The sequence below is a fragment of the Mustela lutreola genome, chromosome 1 (assembly GCF_030435805.1).
Source record: "Mustela lutreola isolate mMusLut2 chromosome 1, mMusLut2.pri, whole genome shotgun sequence".
Classification (NCBI taxonomy): Eukaryota; Metazoa; Chordata; class Mammalia; order Carnivora; family Mustelidae; genus Mustela; species Mustela lutreola.
Window position 1 is genome coordinate 4,766,502 of NC_081290.1, and position 19,812 is coordinate 4,786,313.

At 40.2% G+C, this 19,812-nt stretch overlaps 1 long non-coding RNA gene across 2 annotated transcripts in view; it reads right to left on the reverse strand.

Annotated features, from left to right (window-relative positions):
* Positions 1–405: 405 nt before the first annotated feature.
* The window catches only part of LOC131821067 (uncharacterized), an 88,792-nt gene continuing 69,385 nt past the window's right edge, over positions 406–19,812 (reverse strand). For both annotated transcript variants that reach the window (XR_009349835.1, XR_009349827.1), the window contains 2 exons: positions 709–901; positions 406–619 (listed from right to left, as the gene is read on the reverse strand). This is a non-coding gene — a long non-coding RNA (uncharacterized LOC131821067). The remainder of the gene's footprint in view (positions 620–708; positions 902–19,812) is intronic.

Sequence of the window (19,812 nt, forward strand, 5' to 3'; positions counted from 1 at the left end):
TTTAATCAAGTTCTTTCCCAAACAGACTATACTGGCTTTTGTTTTATAAGTAAGAGTCCTACAGGACTGGACCTGATTCATCCTACACTTTCCTACTGCATACTTCTGGATTTTTGCAACTTAATTTGTTGTTCTCTGTATCACTAATTACTTTCTAGTTACACATACAATACCTTGAGTAACTTGTCTATCTAATCAATGTTGGTAATAAGTACAATGAAGTCATGGCAGTGAGAATAAATTACTGAAAACTTTATAGGAAACTAATTTTTTTTTAATTTTACTAATATCTCATCACCTTGCTGGGCCATACATTCCCTCTTGTATTTTTTTTCCTCTACTGAAATAACTGAGGGAGGAAGGTATAAAAAGCAGAGGTACAAAGGGAGGCAACAGGATTCCCAAATGCTCTTTGCCTTTATTTCAGATGAAAAGCTATTTCAACAACATGGGGTCAGGAGGGAGACAAACCATAAGAGTCTCTTCATCTCAGGAAACAAAGTGAGGGTTGCTGGTCAGTGGGCGGGAGAGGGCGGCTGGGTGATGGACCCTGGGGAGGGTATGGGCTATGGTGAGCGTTGTGAATTGTGTAAGACTGATGATTCACAGACCTGTACCCCTGAAACAAATAATACATTATGTGTTAATAAAAAAAAAAAAGAAGAAAGAAAGAAAGAAAAGAAAAAAGAAAGCTGTTTCAAGGAGCACCTGGGTGGCTCAGTCTGTGAAGCTTTGGACTCTTGATTTCAGTTCAGGTCGTGATCTCAGGGCTAGATGGAGCTCCACTAAGGGCTCCATGCTGAGCCTGGAACCTGCCTGGGATTCTCATTCTCCCTCTGCCTCCACCTCTCCCTCTGCCCACACTTGCTTGCACTCACTGGCATGCGTGTTCTCTCTCTCTCTGAAAAAGAAAAGAAAAAAAGCTATTTCAAACACACACCACCTCTGCCCTTACTCCAACTTAAACAATGAAATGTTCTGAATGGCTTATTATACAGGTTGTGTTAAGTAGATTGTGACTTTTCCATAAAGGGGAGTATTTACCTAGAGATTAAAAATGAGAGTTTAGGGGTCGCCTGGGTGGCTCAGTGGGTTAAGCCTCTGCCTTCGGCTCAGGTCATGATCCTAGGGTCCTGGGATAGAGCCCTACATAGGGCTCTCTGCTCAGCGGGGAGCCTGCTTCCCTCTCTCTTTCTCTCTCTCTCTCTCTCTCTCTCTCTCTGCCTGCTTGTGACCTCTGTCTGTCAAATAAATAAGTAAAATCTTTTTTAAAAATGAGAGTTTAAACACATTATTTATTGGCATGGAAAGATTTTTCAAAATATTATTGGGTGGAAAACATAGGTTAAATTATAATAATAAAATGTTTCCATGATTTTGCTTATACACACGTACTTTAATACATTCATACACACATATTCATATACACGTCTCAAAAGATATACAGTTGATCCTTGAACAACAGAGGTTAGGGCTATACGGGTCCACTTATACATGAATTCTTTCAGCATTATAAGTACAGTAAATACAGTACAGCATTATAAGTGTATTTTCTCTTAAGATTTTCTTAATATTTTCTTTTTTCCAGCTTCTCTGTGGTAAGAAAACAGTACATAATACATACAACATACAAAATATGTCTTAATCGAGTGTTTATGTTATCAGTATGACTTCAAAGTCAAAGGTAGGCCATAAGTTAAATTTTGGGGGAATCAAAGCTATGTGTGGATTTTTGACTCTGGAGGAGGTCAGTGCCACTAACCTCCATGTTGTTCAAAGGCCAACTGTACACCAAAATATTATCTGAGATTGCAGGTGACTTTTAATTTCTCTTTTTGTCCTGACTGTATTTTCTCATTCTTCTATACTAAAGGCAAATTTAATTGTGCAGGGCAAAATTATGCTGGAGGAATTTTCAAATAACAGAATCAGCTCATCCAAACTGACTTAAACCATACACAGCACTTACTCTCTGTCATAACTAGAAGCTAAGGCTCTCCGTAGAAGATCTTCAGACTCAGCTCCATTTAGTACTTTAATGATGTTATAAAAGACCTGAATTCATTCTTTCTTTCCACTCTGCCTTTGTGATGGACATTACTTGTGCTCGCCCATGTTTCCTGGATACACGGAGATACTGTGTTTTCTCACCCCACTCACAGTCACAAGTGAGGCTGGTAACTACATGTAGACCTGCACTGTGGCGACAGTGACCAATACAGCAGCCCCTAAACACATGTGGCTCTTGAGCTCTATACATCAGATTTCAAAGACAGGACACCCAAAAACAGAATGTAAAGTATCTCAATGATTTTCATATTAATTACATCTTGAAGTGAGAATATTTTGAATATGTTCTCTTAAAGATGTTATTAAAACTGACTTTGCCTGTTGCTTTTTACTTTTTAAAATAGGGCTACTAGAAAATTGGGTTTACTTACGTCCACTACACATGTATGAGAATGGGAAGGAGAAGGAAGGAAGGAAGGAAAGAAGAAAGGAGAAAAAAGGAAATATTTAAAAATAGATCTTCAAAAGCTGACAACATCAAGCACTGGCAATGATGTGGAGCAACTGGAACTCTCATATATATCGCTGGTGTTAATGCAAAATGTGCAGACACTTTGGAAAAAAGTTTCACAGTTTCTTATAAAATTAAACATTGGGGCACCTGAGTGGCTCATTAGGTTAAGTGTCTGTCTTTGGCTCAGGTTGTGATCCCAGGGTCCCGGGATAGAGCCCCGTGTCAGGCTCCCTGCTCAGCAGAGTGTCTGCTTTTCCTTCTCTCTCTCTCCCTACTCATGTTCTGTCTCTCTGTCTCTCTCTCTCTCTCTCAAATAAATAAATAAAATGTTTTTTTAAAAAAATTAAACATGAAGTTACCATATGACTGCATCATCCCACTGGTAAATGTTTCCACAAGAAATGAAAAACCATGTTCACACAAAAATGGTTTATATTGGCTTTATTGGTCACCAAAAACTTTTGAGAAACAACCTAAATGTCCCTCGACTGGGAAATGGACAAACAAACTGTAGTGTATCCATACAATGGAATACCATTCAGCAACAAAAAGAACAAACTACTGATACCCACCACAGCATGGTCGAACCTCAAATGCATCATGCTGAATGAGAAGAACCAATCCCCAGAGCCGCATACTCTGTTTATGTGACATTGTTGAAAGGCAAAACCATGGGGTGGACAACAGATCGATCAGTGGCTGCCAGGGGCCGAGGGAAGGAGGAGGGGTTAACTACAAAGGGCACAGGGTAAACCGGGGAGAGACGGAAGTGTCTTAAAACTTGCTTGAAATCAAAATTACATGACTATCTATGCTTGCTGAAACTCACAGAATTGTACCCTTAAAAAAGTAAATTTTACTGTGGGTAAATTATAGCCCAATTAACAACATAAAGACACATAACAAAGAAACCTTAGCAAAGAAAATTGGGTTTCTTTACTTCCAAATCTGGAACAACAGTAACAACAATAACAAAGCCAGTCATGTGAGTTACACGTGGTTCACCTTCTCTTTCTATGGGACAGCACCACTGCAGACAATGGGCTGCATCACTTTTGAGCCAAAACAACCATAGCAATATTCCTTTCTCTGTCTCACTGAAGTCTGAAACCCGTGATGGCAGCATCACAGGTGATGGAACCTCAGTAAGCCCAAACCCTGAAAGAACTGTTTGGAACAGAGGCTCCTCCCAACACTCACTGGACAGGCAGTTTGAGAAACACACTGTACAAGGCCTGGGTGTTGTTACTTCAGCCTAACTTAACCTATCCTGACCGACGTGGCCTTCCACTGTGTCGCTTCACTTCCACTAAGATCCAGCTTTTCAATACAGAACAACAGCCAGCAATTCTCAGAGGTATATGCTTTTTTTTTTTTTTTTTGTCCATCTATAAAGGGTTAATCCAGAGCCATGTTAGAAAAGCAAGAACCTACTTTCTCATGAGCCCCTCGCAAATGTTATCTTTGTGTTCATTGGTCCACATTCACTCTCATGCCCGTGAGTTTGGGGGGTTACACACATGCACGCTATTAGAACCTTTGAAGAAAATAAAGACTCCATGAGATAGGAAATACCAAATACATTCTTCATGAGGGAAGATTCAGCATAATGCCAAGATTACTCCTGAAGCCAGCTGGTTTTCAGGGTGTTCTTTCTGAGGCAACACAACGAGTAACTGATAGTGAACTCAAGCCCCTTGGTGTGTCTGAGCTCCTCATACCCCATCACCAAGGCTTTTTAAAGACCTCAGAGCAGAAATGACAAAGAACAACATCTTCTACCTTCTCAGAAGCAAACTCATGATTCTGAGATTATTTTCACTGCAACCAAAGACATGGCCTCCACAAAGCAAGGGAAGAGAGGCTGTTGTCTCGCTGAACCCAGGAAGTAACACCTCGCTTGCAGTCTAAATTCTAAGACTAACTGGTTGACTGACTTCAACTAAGTCATAACTAGGTCCTCTAAGTCCTCATCTGTAAAAAGGAGATAATAATACTTGGAATTTATTTACCGACCTGGGTCGTTTTCAGTCTCAAATTAAGAAAATGTCTGTGAAAATCTTCTGAAACATTAAGAGCACCATACAAGTATAAAGTATTATTATTAAGAACTTTCAGCTAGGTCAGGCATTTTTATGTGCGAGGCAGTTTTAAGGCTATGAATAATCATCCTGTAGTCATTGGATATGTAAATGCTCCCAGAGGTCTGTTTCAGCAGGCTATTAAGATAAATCAAAACTGATGATGATGATGTTGATGATGATAACAGTATTTCTCTAATCGTGAGTGAGAAGCAGGAAGCGAGGTAATGATCTCATTCTTCATCCATGGTAGAAGACCTTTAGGCATCTTTATTTTTTGAAGGTTTAAAGATTTTAAAGATTTCCAGTGATGATATAATAGGAACTGTGACTTTTACTATCAGTGTGAATCTGGTATGTTTGCTCATTCTAATCCATTAGCATTTGATTTTGTTGTTTTTCTCCCTTATTCTACAGGCGTCGAGGAACAACTGAGCAGCAATAGGTCTGGCTTTTGTGCCTCTGGAGTGACTCAATCTTTAAATGATTGCGGACTTGGAAAAGGCAGGGAAAAACCGGCCATGGGTTCCCACGAGAGTCCCCTGGCAGACAGGCAGTCCTGAACCTGCTGTCATTTTTAGGAAGGTATAGAGATGAGAAATATTTCCCTTGTGGGCAGAGACAAAAAAGAAGGTGGAAATGCAGACAATGAAGACCTGTGACCCCGTGTCTCTTAACTCTTGTTTAGAACCAAAAACTCTATGCAGTGTGAAAGTGCCCCGAGATGGGAGAAATGCTCATGTCTCCGTGAATTAGCACTCTCCTATCTTCTTCTCACCAAAGCATATCAGCATGAATCTGGATCAATGATGCATCCAATGTGGCATCGGTATAGAAAAATTTAACTTGCAATGAATGAAGTAAGGCCAAAGCTTTTTATAAGATGTAAAGATTTGTACTGTGTTAATTTACTTCAAGTGTTGTAGTCAGAGAAAGACCTGCTACAAAAACAGAGAGCTCCCTCAAATAAGTAGAGGGAAGGAATTGCTGTAAAATGCAATTAATGTCCTAGATATCCAAAGACAGGACACAGTTTATGCATACATGTACCTGTATGCTCTAGCATGGCCAGAACATCAAAATTTTTTGTGCTTTCCACTCACAGGAAAAAAATACAAAGAAAAGTTTTTTACTCTGATTTTCTAAAATTCATCTGAAAAAGAAGGCAACTGTTTTCATCCACAACTGTATTTATAAATCCTCTTAGAACCTGAGTGTATGAAAAAAAACTTATAACAAGCTTTGGATTGAACTGGAGAGTTGTCTGTATGATGCTACTATACATACACCACCAAAATAACGTCAGTTATTTTCATCTCTGTGAATGGTTACCAACATCAATGAAAAATAAAATAACACTGATGAATAGAAACATTAATTTGTATTACTCCTGCGATAAACCACTTACATCCAGACTAACACTTTTTTTTAATTTGAACAGTTAGTTCCCAGCTAGCCTGCCCACCTAGTGCCTATGTGATTGGGAGGAATCCTACCCATGTGCCTATCCACACAATTCTTTAGTAAATACACCTTCTGGTATCTCCAAACACCAACACCCATTTGGAGAAGAAGCTACGGAAGTGACCTGTTACTGAGGAAACATACATCAATTACGTATAGTAGTCAACCTCATCCTGTCATAAATAGGAATGGACAACAAACACCAAAACATGTTTGAGAAAAGTACCACAGCTTGAGGTAGAAATTTAAAGACAAACAAAATAACTGATCCCAGAGTAAAAAGGCATCATACAAGAAACACAAGAAAACATCTGAGAAGATTAAATTCATATCCTCAGAATTATTTCAAGGGACAGCATTTCTGTAAAATAAGCACTAGCTGCTACAAAAGAAAAAAGAGCAGTTAAAAACAGAAAGGGGTTTTTGGAAAATAAAGATAATTTCCAAAATAAGGACAACTTAACAGAATTCGAAATAATAAAATATACACGGCTGTAGACTTTAATCAGTAGTCTGGAATATAAAAACTGAGGGCATTTTCAAAATTTTGAGCAATAAAATATAATACAGCCCCAGGAGACCCAATATCTATCTAAATAGAGTCCTCGGTGGAAGAAAGAGAGAAAACATAACGAAAGAAGCAAAGAAACAGTCGTTATTCATGCTGGGAAGACGGGAGTCTGAGCACACAGCCCTCTCTCTCCCAGCGGATTAGTAAGATGAACAACCTCCATGAAGAGGGCCTTGGGGGTGGGGAGGGAAATGAAGAAAGCGTGGCCTGCTTAGGATTTAGTGTCCTGTCGAGATGGCTCGTCTTGCCTGGCTAGGGTGGCTTCTACAGAGCATCTTACAAGGCTGGAGGATCGAAGACCAGGCCTTCAAGAAGTTCTATCGCCCCAGTGGAAACTGCAGTGAAGTTTGATTTTGCATCTACTAGAATAAAATAGTTCTGTTTGAGAGAAGCAGATGCCCCCAGTATAAGGGACCCTGTAGTGCGCCACTCCAGGCCATTCTCAGGAGCAATTACACCATTGAGCTGAACTGTCCCCCTCTTGGGGGCTAAGAATCAACTCCACCCTGCACACACACTCCGACCAATGAATGCTGACAGTATGTCACGTTCCCAGCTGACTCCTGGCTCACCAGAACAACATTCTTCTTAACACCCACCTCCTGTCTGGCCACCACCTACTGGGAACATCCCAGCAGGCTCTTACAGACACACGTTATGGGGGAGCAAAGCAGGATCTCCGATTGTATAAGAGGCTCAGTGATGTGCCGGGACAAAAACAAAACAAAAACAGGACAGTTGCTTCCCATTGAAGAAGATAAATATATAGAGAGAAGACAATTTAAGAAAAAAATTATTAAGTGGGCACCCGGGTGGCTCAGATGATTAAGCGTCTGACTCCGGGTTTTGACTCAAGTCTGATCTCGGGGTCGTGATATCCATTCCTGCATAGACTTTGCTTGAAATTCTCTCTCTTCCTTCCCTAAGCCTCTTCTGCTTGTGCTGTCCATCTCTCTCTCTCTCTAAAATAAATAAATAAAAATTTAAAATGTTATTAAAATCACTTTCTAATGTTCAAAACCATAGTATTTGAATTTTGAAATTTATTAGAACACCAAAAAAGAGTGAATACTCTGGAAACAAAATGAAAATGTAAAAGATCAAATAAAGAAACTACATTACAACAAAGCCCCAAAATACAAAATTTGGAGTTGTGAGTAAAAAGACATGGTAGACACGTCCAGAAGAGTTGAAACACACACAAAAAGAGCAATCCAAGAGGTAAAAAGAAAACATAAGAGAAGCTTAAAAAGAGAACAGAAGAAAGACTATGCTTTTTGGATTAAAATGGGCCAGGCAAAAATTGACAAAGCAAGAAACAACAAATGTTGAAGAGGATGTGGAGAAAGGGGAAACCCTCTTACACTGTTGGTGGGAATGCAAGCCGCTTCGGAAAATGTGTGGAGATTCTCAAAAAAATTAAAAATAGAGCTTCCCTATGACCCTGCAATTGCACTACTGGCTATTTACTCCAAAGATACAGACGTAGTGAAAAGAAGGGCCATCTGCACCCCAATGTTCATAGCAGCAAAGGCCACAATAGCCAAATGGTGGAAAGAGCAGAGATGCCCTTCAACAGACGAATCGATAAAGAAGATGTGGCCCATATACACAATGGAATACTAGTCATCAGAAAGGATGAATACCCAACTTTTGTATCAACATGGACAGGACTGAAGGAAATTATGCTGAGTGAAATAAGTCAAGCAGAGAAAGTCAATTATCATGTGGTTTCACTTATTTATGGAACATAAGGAGTAGCATGGCAGACATTAGGAGAAGGAAGGGAAAAATGGAGAGAAATCAGAGGGGGAGAAGAACCATGAGAGACTGTGGACTCCGAGAAACAAACTGAGGGTTTTAGAGGGGAGGGGTGTGGGGGAGATGCGTTCGCCCAGTGATGGGGATTAAGGAGAGCACCGATTGCATAAGGCACTGTGTGTTATACACAAACGATGAATCTTGGAACACTACATCATAAACTAATAATGTACTGTATGGTGACGAACATAACATCATAATTATAAATAAATAAATAAAATGTGTGAGGTATAATTAATATTTTAAGGGACATGCATTTTGATAAAATTTGATAAAAACTGTGAATACCAAAGGTAAAAAGAAAATCCAACACTTCGAGACATTAACACACAGACACACACACACAGATTAACTTAGACAAGAAAGAAATCACAATGGATTTCTCACCTGCAACTCTGGAAAGCAGAAAAAAATAGTTACAGGATTCCAGAGAAAAGAAGTAAGATCCAAGAATTCTTTATCACCCTAGATATCATCTCCACAGGAGAGTAAAAGAATAAATTTTATATGATCACAAAATACACTACCTATAAATTTTTCCTTAGGAAACAAAGCAAAGAAAAAATTAATTCAGGAAAAATCTCTCAAGTTAGCAAAACACTGAGTGTACAAGAAACAATGGTGAGCAGAAAATCCTAGTTTTGAAAAAGTAAAAAACAAGCTGTTAAAATTAAAACGATGCAATTTGTAAAGTATAAACGTTGAATAAGGATTATAAAAAGTGAAAAGTCACAATTCAAGGAAAAGTAAACAATAGTTTAAAATGAAAATTCCAGGGGGTGCCTGGGCGGCTCAGTTGGTTAAGCGACTGCCTTTGGCCCAGATCACGATTCTGGAGTCCTGGACTGAGCCCCACATTGGGCTCTCCCTGCTGGGCGGGGAGTCGGCTTCCCCCGTGGACCTCTCTCCTCTTGTGCTCTCGCTCTCTCATTCTCTCTCTCTCTCTCAAATGAATAAATAAAATCTTTTACAAAATGAAAATAAAATTCCAGTAATACCTAGAAATTAGAGCTAATGAAAGAGAAGTTTTGAAATAAAAGTTTTTTGGAAGGTAGGGTAGGGGATGCGGAAGCAGAGAGGAGTAGGGAAGTAAAATGGCAAAGATCATCGATCTAGTTTAATTTGGGATTTTTTAAAATTTTCATTTATTTATTTATTTATTTGAGACAGAGGGAGAGAGAGAGCACGAGTGGTGGGGAGGGGCAGAGTGAGAGGAAGAGGGAGATGCGGACGCTGGGATCGTGACCCAAGCAAAGGCAGAGGGTTAACCGCCTGAGCCACCCAGGCTCCCCTTAGTTTTGGAATGTTAAAGACCTAGAGCAGAATTCTGAAGTTGCTGTTGAGAGTTAACGGGGAAAGGAGAAGACAGTGGATGTAGGAAGAGCTGCACAGAATTAAGTCTTCTTCTTTGCCCCAAAAAGTAGAGGACGCATTTGCTTTTCCAACACAGAGGAAACAGTCATAAACATTGTCTGTGCATTAGGCCATACGCAAAATCTCAAGAAATTCGAGAAAGGAAAAAGCCATATACAACAAATTCTCTAACAAATACAATAAACATAAGAACTAACAAGAAAAAATAGTTTTGTCATTTTATAATATGTATGCTTAAAAATTTCAAAGCAATCCTTTAAATAACTATTTAAGAGGATATAAAAACCAAAGTTACAAACTATGAAAGATAACAAAGAAAATGGCTTATCAAAGCCTATGTGATACAGTTGAATATGGCATCTGAAAGCAAGAGGTAGGAATAGTCAGAGCTTTAAAAATGTATTAAAACTGGGCGCCTGGGTGGCTCAGTCATTTGAGCTTCTGATTCTTGGTTTCAGCTCAGGTTGTGGGATCGGACCCCATGTTGGGCTTGCTCTGCACTGAGCACAGAGTCTGCTGGAGAGTCTCTCCTTCCCCTCCCCCTCTGCTCCTCTGTTCCCCCTCCTCCCCCCTGCTTGTGCTCACTCTTTCTCTCCCTCTCTCTCTCAAATATATAAATAAATAAACTTTTTGTAGTTCTTTCTGTTTGTTTGTTTTGTTTTGTTTTTAATTTATTAACATATAATGTATTATTAGCCCCAGGGGTACAGGTCTGTGAATCGCCAGGTCTACACACTTCACAGCACTCACCATAGCACATACCCTCCCCAGTGTCCATAACCCAACCACCCTCTCCCTACCCCCCTACCCCTGGCAAACCTCAGTTTGTTTTGTGAGATTAAGAGTCTCTTATGGTTTGTCTCCCTTCTGATCCCATCTTGTTAAATAAATAAAATTTTTAAATGTATTAAAAGTAAGAAAGATTGAAAATAGAAAAGCTAACATTTAACTCTAAAATCAAGAAAAAATGATAAATTATTCCAGACAAATTAAAAGAAATGGATTCATAAATTTGAAAACATAAATTACTTAAATACAACATAAGAAATAAGTATAAATCAAAGGCATATGTACTTTTTAGAAAAGTTAATAAAATGGCCGAAGCTTACAACTTAAAGAAAAAGAGAGATGATGAGTATAACTACCTTTTCTTCTTCTTTTTTTTTTTTTTTTTTTTTTGTTTCAAGATTTCATTTATTTATTTGAGTGAGAGAGAGAGAGAGAGAGGGAAAGCACAGAGGGAGAGTGACGGGGAGAAGCCAACTCCCTGCTGAACCGAGAACCCAATGTGGGACTCGATCCCAGGACCCCACTCAGGGATCAGGACCTGAGCTGAAGGCAGAGGCTTAACCGACTGAGCCTCCCAGATGCCCTATAGCTGCCTTTTCTAAGACATTAAAGTTCATTGCTGAGTGAGCCCTGATATCTCTGAAGACCTCTGTGGTGACTCTTCCTCGGAAGTCACCATGGGAAAGTTGTCCTCAAACAGGGCTCTATGAATTCAATGAGTATTATGGGATAGCAGGATAACCAGGAACAAGTAACAGCACTTAATCATAGAGATACGACAGCTACGGTTACTGTAATAAATGTGGGGCCCAATTAGTCATCAGAATGCTTAGACCTGCTTAGATCTTTTGTGTGTAATTGATCACAGTGCCCTTAGAGCCAAATATATAGGCAGTGCACTAAAATCTTTCTTGATTTGTCTATGCTCTAAATTAAATGAAAAACGTCTGACTTAAATTACTACGTACAACAAATAATTGTGAACTCTCAGCCAGTCTCCAGAGCCAAAGCCCTTTGATAAAGAGAGACTGGTGTTCTCTCTGACCTCCCAGAAATGCACATGGTTTATCTTCCTTCTTGACTTCCAAAACTTAGTGTCATTCAGTAGGGATTCTGTGCATAGGGAAAGGAAAATCATCGGAATTTGGGAATTTCTGTGCATCTTAATCTAGCATTCTTAGGATCCATTTCTGTAAACATTTATCTGGTTTATATTGCAATTATTTTGGCTGTATATGCTGTCTCCTCATAAGTCAATGTATCTCAGCCTCTGGAGTGTGATGGGTCTTGAGTCTGGTTACATATGTATAGCAGGGATGAGACGTAGTAGTGATAAGTCCTAAAAAAAGATCAGTATTCCCCTACAAACTATCCCCAAGGAGGCCATTTCAGGTTCTTAGGAAAAGGAAAATTAATTACTTCAGTCAGGGGAGATGTTGCTCTATCACATCTCAGTGTCTCCAAAAGTCTCTACCCATTGCATGTCCAAAGTCTAAATACCATCAGCTCCAGATGTCTCGTTAGTGCAGTAGGTAATGCAACAGTCTCATAAATACCATGAGCTCCAAAGTCCCAAATTTCATGTGAGTCAAAAGAAATGAGATCCTTAAAAAAGAGAGAGAGAGAGAGATCCTAATTATGATGGCTCATGGGGCAAGATCTCCCCCCATTCGTGGACCTGTGAACTAGAAAACTAGTTAAATGGTGCTACAGTTTGAATCCAGGGTGTGTCCCCCAAGATTCATATGTTGAATCCCAACCTGCAAGGTGATGGTATTAGGAGATGGGGCTTTGCAGAGGTCCTTAGGTCATGAGGCTGAATCCCTCATGGATGAAATTTGTGACCCGATAAAAGAGGCCCAAGAGATCTCTTTCACCTCCCTCACTATGTGAGAACACAGCAAGAAGGTGCTCTCTAAGAACCAGAAGATGGACTGCCATCAGAAACCAAACCTGCCAGCACCTCGATCTTAGACTTCTCAGCCTCCAAGACTATGAGAAATAAACCTTTGTTGTTTCTAAGTCACATAGTCTATGGAGTTGAATTATAGCAGCCTGAACAGACTAAGACATACGCTCACAAAATATGATGGTCGGACAGGGTTAGGGTAACAGTTATAGATGCCCCATTCCAAAGGGGAGAAAAAGGCCAGAAAAGAAGAGTTACTGGTCCTAAGCAATTTCAAAATCCAACTGGGCATATCCGTTAGGTTTAAAAGCTTGGAACAGTCTTCTGTGACTCACAGCTCTGCCCTCTGGAACCAAAGTCCTGCCCTTAAGTCAACCTCCCTTTTTCTTGAAAATTAGAGCTCATTTGCAGACTGTTTCTTGGCCTTACAATTTGGGGGACCAAAAACCTGCTTTCATTTCATTCTGTCTCTGTCCCTTTCAATCCAAACTGGGGTATTTCTTCTGATATAACATCCGAAAAAAAAAAAAAAAAAAACCTTGTGAGTTTCTCCTCTGTATGTCACAGGAACTTGTGCCATTAAACAAAAGCCTCCTCCGCTGTATTTCCTGGATAATCACATCTCTCTTCCTGACTTCTGCTGAGCTGGCCGGGGACACTTACGACTCACATGCTTAATCACTTCAAATTCACTCTGTGTAAATGTCTATACTGATATTTTGATTCTTCCAAAGCACAACAAAAGGTTGAATAACCATTCCCACGGCTTTCTCTTTAGAGCATACTTTTCTGGCAGCGAATCTCCAAATTTTAGCTTCTTTTCTTTTCTTTCTTCTTTCTTTCTTTCTTTCTCCCCCCCCCCCCCCCGCCCCAAACAAGACAGTCTGAAACTTTCCCAAATCAAGTCCTGGTTTCTTTTTGCGTGAAAGTTCTTCCCTTCATTTATCTCCTTCCTCTCTCATTTTACTCCTTTTACATTTAATCAGCAAGAAGAAAGCAGGCTATACCTTCAGCATTTTATCTGGAAATCTTCTCAGTTAGGATCCAAGTTCATTACTTACAAGTGTTATTCCAACACAACTGTGGGCCACAATTCAGCTAAGCTTCCTGCCACTATAGAGCAAAGATTCTCTTGCCTTCAGTTTCCAAAAACATGTTCCTCATTCCCTTCTAAACCTTCAATGCAACCTTTAAGGTTCATATTTACACCAATAGTTGGTTACAACTATTCTGAAGACAGTGTGAGCCTTCTCTACCACACTCTTCACTTCCTGCTAGTCCTCAGGGGCAGTCTTTAACATCCATATTTCTACCAATAATTTGATCAAAGTAATCTATGCTTTTTTCCAAGAATTCCAAAATTCTTCTACTCTCTACACATTACCCAGTTCCTAAAGCAACTTCCACATTTTCAGGGATTTTTGTTTTTGTTTTTGTTTTACAGAAATACCATCTCCTGGTTCCAAAATCTGTATTTGTTTCCTATGGCTGCTGTAAAACATTACCACTCCTTGGTTGCTTAAAACAACACATGCTGGGGCACCTCGGTGGCTCATTGGGTTGAGCCTCTGCCTTCTGCTCACATCATGCATGATCTTAGGGTCCTGGGATAGAGCCCTGCATCAGGTTCTCTGCTCAGCAGGGAGCCTGCTTCCCTTTCTCTCTCTGCCTGCTTCTCTGCCTACTTGTGATCTCTCTCTCTCTCTCTCTCTCTCTCTCTCTGTGTGTGTGTTAAATAAATAAATAAATAAATAAACACATACTTATGATCTTATACTTCTGGAGCCAGATGTCTGAAATCCATTTCACTGGGCCACGTAGCAGAGTCTGCAGGGCCACCTTCACTCTGAAGGCTCAAGGGGTGAATCTGTCTCCACGTCTTTTCTGGCTCCCAGAGCTGCGTTCATTGACTCGTGGCTACTTCAGTCATCTTCAAAGCCGGTTGTAAAGCATCTTGCTTCAGTCATCACCTTATCTTCTGTTTCTATAAATCAAATCTCTGTCTGTATTTCTCTTTCAAGGAAACCTGTGATTACATTAGAGCCCCTGTGGATAATCTAGGATAATCTCTCTATCTCAAAATCCTTATCCGAATTGCATTTGCAAAGGCCCTTTTGCTTAGGAGGTAACATTCACAGGACACAGGTAACCTCACATCTGGTACTTTTTTATTATTATTTGATGACGGACGTTGTGAAACTTTCCTTGTTGGGTGCTAGACATCCCTGTGGCTTTTGAGAAGTATTTTTGAGCTTTGTTGTTATACACCTTTTAGATATTTGGAAACAGTTGGACTCTTTCAAGGTTTTTTTTTTTTTTTTTTTTTTTAAACATTGCTAGGAGAGATCAGAACAGTCCTTGGTCAATGTTTGATTTGGCTCCAACAACTTTCTGAATTCCTGGCCCAGTGTCTCGTGAATGATAAAGTTGTTCACTCTTGCTGAAGAGAGCGTGATTTATTTTTGGCCCTTTGTGAGCACAGGCATTGTCCCCTCCACAGCTCTGGGATGGAAGTCCATCTCCAGCCCTTCCTCCCAGGCATGCCCTTGTCAGTGCCCAGCTGAGCAAGGACTAAAACAGGACCTTCTGCAAATCCCTGGAACTCTCTTGACAGCTCTCTCCTCTTTTGGACTCTGCCCTAGGAACCCTAGTTGCTGGTCCTCCCAAAACTCTCAACGTTTTTCTCCATTAACTCAGGAAGACTATTAGGCTCTGCTGGGCCCCCCTCGTCCTGATGCTGTGGCCCCAGGAACATTCTCCAGGCCGTACGATGGGCAACCGTAGGATCCTCTCATCTATTTCTCATCTCAGTGATCACTGCCTTGCATTGCCTGATGTCCAATGTCTGAGACTTGTGGGTTCATATATTTTGTCAGTGTGCTAGTTATTGCGGACACGAGAATAAATTAGGTCCCTGTTATTCCATCTTTGTCAAAAGCAGTTCTTAAAATTTATGTGAAAATACAAGGAATCTAGACAAGCAAAATAATTCTGAGAAAGAACATATTTTAAGGAATCATACGACCACATGGTTTCATTAAAAAAATGAACTAATGGTACATTCAATAATGCAAATAAATCTTAATGCAACAAAGCTACAGTAATAATATAGTATTCGTGATTGTTAATTTTAGGTGTCAGTGTGACTGAGCTCAGGGATGCCCACATAACAAATAAGACATTATTTCTGGATATGTCTGTGAGAGTGTTTCCAGAAGAGACTAGTGTTTGCATTGGTTCACTGAGTCAATCTTACCAATGGGGGTTAGAATCATCAAATCCTCTGAGGGCCCAAACAGAAAACAAAAAAAGGCAGAGGAAACACCAATTTGCTCTCCTTGGTTGAAATGAGATATTGATCTTCTCCTGCCCTCAGACATCGGCACTGGTTCTCTGGCTTTTGCACTGGGACTTGTGCTCCCCTGATTCTCAGGCCTTTGGACTTGGACTGAATTACACCACCAACTGTCCCCCTTCTCCAGATTACAGACAGCAGGCTGCAGGACTTCTTGGCCTCATAACCACATGAGCCAATTCCTATAATTCCTGTTGTTGCCTGGGTGGCTCAATCGATTGAGTGATGTGCTCTTGATTTCAGCTCAGGCAGGTTCTCAGGGTGGTGAGCCCAGCCCTGCATTAGGCTCTGTGCTCAGTGGGAGTCTGACTGAGATTTTCTCTCTCCTCTCCTCCTCCCTCTGCCTTGCCCCTGCTCTCTCTCTCAAATAAGTAAGTAAATCTTTAAAAAAATAAATCTACAAATGTATCCATATATGATCTATATATGTATCCTATTGTTTCTGTTTCTTTGAAGAATACTAATAAGTATCTATATAAGGATAGATGTACTAATCATTGGAAAAGTCAAGTAAGTTCAGAAATAGACCTTATTATACATATATGATCAATTGTTTTGTTACTATTTTTTAACAAAGAAGGGGAAGGAAAAGTTTTTCTAACAAATGATGCTGGAATAATTAGACATTCATAGGAAAAATAATGAACCATGAATCTTACCTCATACTATCTGCAAAAATTAATTTGAAATGAATCATAGACATAAACTTTAAAGTTAATATCTGTAAAAAGCCATAGAAGAAAATTTTTGTGTTACTGGGTTAGACAAAGATTTTCTTAGGTCAAAAAAAATGCAAACCATTTCTCAAATTTATAAAATGGACATGATCAAATTTAAACTTCTGCTTTTGAAAGACCTTGTTTAAGGAAACAAAAAGACAGATTGGAAGAAAATGCATGCAAAACACATATCTGAATTAGATATTGTACCAGACTACATAAAGAAATCTTACAACTCAATAAGAAATAGGCATCCTAATAAAAAGTGGGCAGAATATTTGAATAAACATTTCACCCCAAATAAGGATGTTGATAAGTATGTGAAATATGCTTAAGATCATTTGTCACTATAGAAATCCAAATTAAACCATAGTGAAATAGCACTGCACACTTACTAGAATGACTAAAACTAAACCCTGAAAATACCAAGTGCTTAAGAGAAGAATGTGAGTCACTGGGACACTCCCATGTATTCCTTATGGGAATGTAACGTATTTTGTTTTGTTTTGTTTGTTTAGTCAAGTATAGTCTTAATGAATGACCCATGAATCTCACTCTCTAGTTTAAGAGAACTTAAACTTTTTGCTGACAAAAAGACCTGTACATGAATGTTTATAGGAGCATTATAAATTATAGCGCCAATGTGGAAACAACCCAGAGGTCCTTCAACTGACAGACAGATAAACTGTGGTACATCCACAAATGAAATATTATTCAACAATAAAAAAGAGTGAACTGGTGGTACTTCCAACAATATAATCAATCTCACAAGCTTTATACTGAGAGAAAGAGTCTAGACACAAAAGGTGCATACTAAATGATTCCATTTATATGATGTTCTGAAAGCAAATCTATAGGGACAGAAGTCAGATCTGGAACTAGGACTGGGATAAAGGGGTTAATTGCAAAGGAACATGGGGGAATTTGCTTAGGTGATATAAATATTTTATAACTTAACTGTTTGTGAAAACTCATTGAGATTTAATTTAAAAGTGTGACTTTTACCTCAATATAGCTGCCTTTATAAGTCCAGCCACAGAAAACCACATACACACTATGATCCCACTTATGTGAAGAAAAATTAAATGCATATATATATATATATATATATATATAGTTACTTATATAAATGCACATATAGAGAAAGACCTAGAAACATATACAGTAAGGTTGGATGTTATCGAAGGCTGGGTTCTCTGGAAGCAGACCTGACAGAGCATCTGGCAAGCAGGGTATTTGTTAAGGATCTGTGCTTGTGTTAAGAGAGGGGAAGAAGCAGGACGGTGCAAAAAGGTGACCCGCAATACAGTGTCAACCTAGTTTCACTCAACCCTACATATGCCTTCTCAGAGGTGTTCCGTACTGGACCGAAACAGCCAGAATTTTCGTCCCTCAGTGGATTGGTGAGAATGACTGTGAGACTACCCCTGCTTTCACTCCTTTATTTCTAGACCCATTACTTTCTTTTAGGGGTCATAGACGATGGTGCCCCATCCTCCTGGGTATGCTTAAACTGCACCTATTGAAACTATTAGGCTGGAGGTTTCTGCATGGTGCCATCCGTGATGTGACTGATAAATCTCATGGTGAGGGACATCCTTCTGCATCTTCTTTTCTGACAAGTGGTCCCCTGGTCTGGTGTAATGTTTTCTTATTGGGATCCCATCCTGATGGATCAAATACTTCATAAGCTCTCAGACAGTCATGGTGATTGGCTCTTGTAGGCAAGAAAGGCAAACCTATGCCCAGAACACTCAGCTTTCCCAGTTAGAACAGATCTCTGGCCCTTCCAGGACAGAAATATTTCAATGTAGTCAATTTGCCACTAGTGACCAGCCAGTTTCCTTGAAAATAGTGCCATGTTGAGGACTTGGTATTGGTATCTCTGGCTGGCAGTTTCAACTTTCAGTGGCAGCAAGAGCCTGTCAGCCTTGATAAGTGGAAGTCCAGGACCCATGCAGGAACCTTCCTCTCTCCCACCATGGCCATTCCATGAACGCGCCCACGAGCAAGCACTGAGTTAGCCAATGACCGAGACTAGCTGACGTCAAACGGCCAAGCAATTCTGTCTCCTCGGTTGTTCCATGCCTCTTCCATGACGGGTGCTCTCTGAAGGTTGTCCACACATTACACGAAGATCTTCATGTTTCCTATGTATCCACTGAGATCCTTTTGTGGCCATTGCCCATGAGTTTATACATTTTCCAAACTCAGCTACTTCTCTCACACAAAGTAGATAACCAGATACGGTGCCTGAAATTCCGTCCTCACTTAGCCCTCAGTGCCTCTCCGGAGGGAAGCTGCGGTGTAGCTGCTGCCCGTTTTCAGCTTGCACCCCCATACTGAGCTGCCCTATCTGTAAATCTCTGTGGTCTGGCTATAGGAGTTTTGAAGGCATTATATCCTGCATGTGGGAGTACCGATGTCCAGAGTGATGAGCCGAGGGAGGGGCACCGACGCAATAGCAGATGACATGGGGGTCCGGACCACCTGGTCATGCAGCTTGTGTACGAGCTTTTGTCAGTTCACGCTTACCGCCAGATGTGCCACTTTCCTTTCACAATGGATTGTTACTGAACCTGCCCTACTTTACAATTTAGTGGCTCTTGAGAGAACTGAGTTCCAAATGCATGGTCACTTGGTATCTCATGGTCACGCACTTCACATCTACCAGAGCCCTGTATCACAGCAGGAGCTATAAGTTACGTGTTAATCTGCCATAAGATCAAAGTCTAGCTACGGGCCCCTAAGGGCCTATGTTTTTATTCCATCTGACTTGCCATAAATGTCATACAGGATCATTTCCCACCACTCATACCTGTAATATAATAGCGTCTGCTGGGTCATTTGGGCAGCAGAGACCTGCTCTAGAACCCTTTCTTACTCTGCACCCGATCAATGATGGTAGCCTTTTGTGTTACCCAGTAAATGGGTTGGAGCAATATTCCCAGGTGCAGAATAAAGCCCCCCAAGGGGTTTACCAGGCATTGTATTTCCTTCTTCATGATGGAAGGTGCGAGATGCAATAATTTGTCTTTCATTTTGAAGGGATATCCTGGCATACTCATGACGGCTAACTGTGAAATTTTCTCCAATGTGATACTCTTGAATTTTTGTAGGGTTTAACTTCTACCATCAGACATGTAGGTATCTGGCCAAGGCCTCCAGCAAACCAGCCACTTTTTGCCCCTCTGACTCTATTAGC